Source organism: Arachis ipaensis, chromosome B05, assembly GCF_000816755.2.
Source record: "Arachis ipaensis cultivar K30076 chromosome B05, Araip1.1, whole genome shotgun sequence".
In the NCBI taxonomy this organism is placed as follows: Eukaryota; Viridiplantae; Streptophyta; class Magnoliopsida; order Fabales; family Fabaceae; genus Arachis; species Arachis ipaensis.
In genome coordinates, this window is record NC_029789.2 from 93,089,205 (window position 1) to 93,092,249 (window position 3,045).

The window sequence follows — 3,045 nt, forward strand, 5'->3', positions numbered from 1 at the left end:
GGATTTGATAGGTGAATAGTGTTTGGGGAAGAGGTATTGATGGGATTGGTCAAGGGTATTTGGAGAAGAGTGTTATGGAAAGGTGTGAAGAGGAGAGAAGAAGAGGTGGGGTAGGTGGGGATCCTGTGGGATCCACAGCTCCTGAGGTGTCAAGGAATTCTGCTCCCTACACCATTCTGGCGTGTAAACGCCCTCTGTGTGCCAATTCTGGTGTTTAACACCAGCTCTGCTACCTTTTCTGGTGTTAAACACCAGTTTGCTGCCCCTTTCTGGCGTTTAACGCCAACCAGACACCCTTTTCTGGCGTTAAACGCCAGTTTGTCTGCCAATTTTGGTGTTTAACGCCAGCCAGACACTAGACACCCTTTTCTAGTGTTAAACGCCAATCTGCCTGCCATTTCTGGCATTTAACACCCAGAATGCTGCCAGACTGGGCGTTAACCACCCATTCTGCTATCCTTACTGGCGTTTAAACGCCAGTAAGCCTGTCCTCCAGGGTGTGCTATTTTTTATGCTGTTTTTGATTTTGCTTTAATTCTGTAGCTGTTTTTATGACCTCAGATGATCATCAACCTAAAGAAAATATAAAATAACAATGGAAAACAAAGATAAATATAATTAAATAACATTGGGTTGCCTCCCAACAAGCGATTCTTTAATGTCAATAGCTTGACAGTGAGCTCTTAGAGAGCCTCACAGAGACTCAGAGCTTGATGATGGCCTTCCAACACCAAACTTAGAAGTTGAGTATGGTGGCTCTGTTTTACTCTGTATTGAGAGAAGCTTTTCATGCTTCCTCTCCATGGTTACAGAAGAAGATCCTTGAGCCTTGAACACAAGGTAGTTCTCATTCAATTGAAGGACTAACTCTCCTCTGTCCACATCAATCACAGCTCTTGCTGTGGCTAGGAAGGATCTTCCAAGGATGATGGATTCATCTTCATCTTTCCCAGTGTCTAGGATTATGAAGTCAGCAGGGATGTAAAAGCCTTGAACATTCACTAAGATATCCTCTACAACTCCATAAGCCTGTTTCCTTGATTTGTCTGCCATATCTAGTGAGAATTTTGTAGCTTGTACCTCAAAGATCCCTAGTTTCTCCATTACAGAGAGTGGCATGAGGTTTATTCCTGACCCCAGGTCACACAGAGCCTTCTTAAAGGTCATGGTGCCTATGGTACAGGGTATTAAGAATTTTTCGGGATCCGGTTTCTTCGGAGGTAATTTCTGTTGAACCAAGGTATTCAGTTCATTGATGAGCAATGGAGGTTCATCCTCCCAAGTCTCATTACCAATTAACTTTGCATTCAGCTTCATGATTGCTCCTAGATACTGAGCAACTTGCTCTTCAAGAATATCTTCATCTTCTTCAAAGGAAAAATACTCATCAGAGCTCATGGATGGCAACAGTAAGTTCAGTGGAATCTCTATGGTCTCTATATGAGCCTTAGATTCCTTTGGTTCCTTAATAGGGAACTCTTTATTGGTCAGTAGACGTCCAGCAAGGTCTTCCTCACTGGAATTCACTACCTCTTCCTCTTCTCCAAGTTCGGCCATGTTGGTTGTATTGATGGCCTTGCACTCTCTCTTTGGATTCTCTTCTGTATTGCTTGGGAGAGTACTAGGAGGAAGTTCAGTAACTCTTTTACTCAGTTGACCCATTTGTGCCTCTAAATTTCTGATGAAGGACCTTGTTTCAGTCATGAAACTGAGAGTGGTCTTAGATAGATCAGAGACTATGGTTGCTAAGTCAGAGAGGTTCTGCTTAGAATTTTCTGTCTGTTGCTCAGAAGATGATGGAAAAGGCTTGCTATTGCGAAACCTATTTCTCCCACCATTATTATTATTGAAGCCTTGTTGAGGCTTTTATTGATCCTTCCATGAGAAATTAGGATGATTCCTCCATGAAGGATTATAGGTGTTTCCATAGGATTCTCCCATGTAATTCACCTCTTCCATTGCAGGATTCTCAGGGTCATAAGCTTCTTCTTCAGAGGAGGCTTCTTTAGTACTGCCGGATGTAGCTTGCATTCCAGTCAGATTCTGAGAAATCATATTGACTTGCTGAGTCAATATTTTATTCTGAGCCAATATGACATTCAGAGTATCAATCTCAAGAACTCCTTTCTTTTGAGTTATCCCATTATTTACAGGATTTCTTTCAGAAGTATACATGAAGTGGTTATTTGCAACCATCTCAATGAGTTCCTGGGCTTCTGCAGGCATTTTTTTCAGATGAAGAGATCCACCAGGTGAGTGGTCCAATGACATCTTGGACAATTCAGACAGACCATTATAGAATATACATAAGATGCTCCATTCTGAAAGCATGTCAAAAGGACACCTTCTGATCAATTGCTTGTATCTTTCCCAAGCTTCATAGAGGGATTCACCTTCCTTCTGTCTGAAGGTTTGGACTTCCACTCTAAGCTTACTCAACTTTTGAGGTGGAAAGAATTTGGCCAAGAAAGCATTGACCAACTTTTCCTAAGAGTTCAGGCTTTCTTTAGGTTGTGAGTCCAACCATATCCTAGCTCTGTCTCTTACAGCAAAGGGAAAAAGGATAAGTCTGTAAACCTCAGGATTAACCCCATTGGTCTTAACAGTGTTACAGATTTGCAAGAATTTAGCTAAGAACTGATGAGGATCTTCCAATGGAAGTCCATAAAACTGACAATTTTGCTGCATTAGAGAAACTAATTGAGGCTTAAGCTCAAAGTTGTTTGCTCCAATTGCAGGAATTGAGATGCTTCTTCCATAGAAGTCGAAAGTTGGTGCAGTAAAGTCACCAAGCACCTTCCTTGCATCTCCACCATTCTTGTTATTTTCGGATGCCATGACTTCTTCTTTTTCAAAAATTTCTGTTAGGTCCTCTTCAGAGTGTTGTGTTTTAGCTTCTCTTAACTTCCTTTTCAGAGTCCTTTCAAGTTCAGGATCAGCTTCAACAAGAGAACAGCAAAGAAGAGGAATCCTCTATGTCACAGTATAGAGATTCTTTTATGTGAGTAGAAGAATAGAAGAATAGAATGAAGAAGGGAGAAGAAG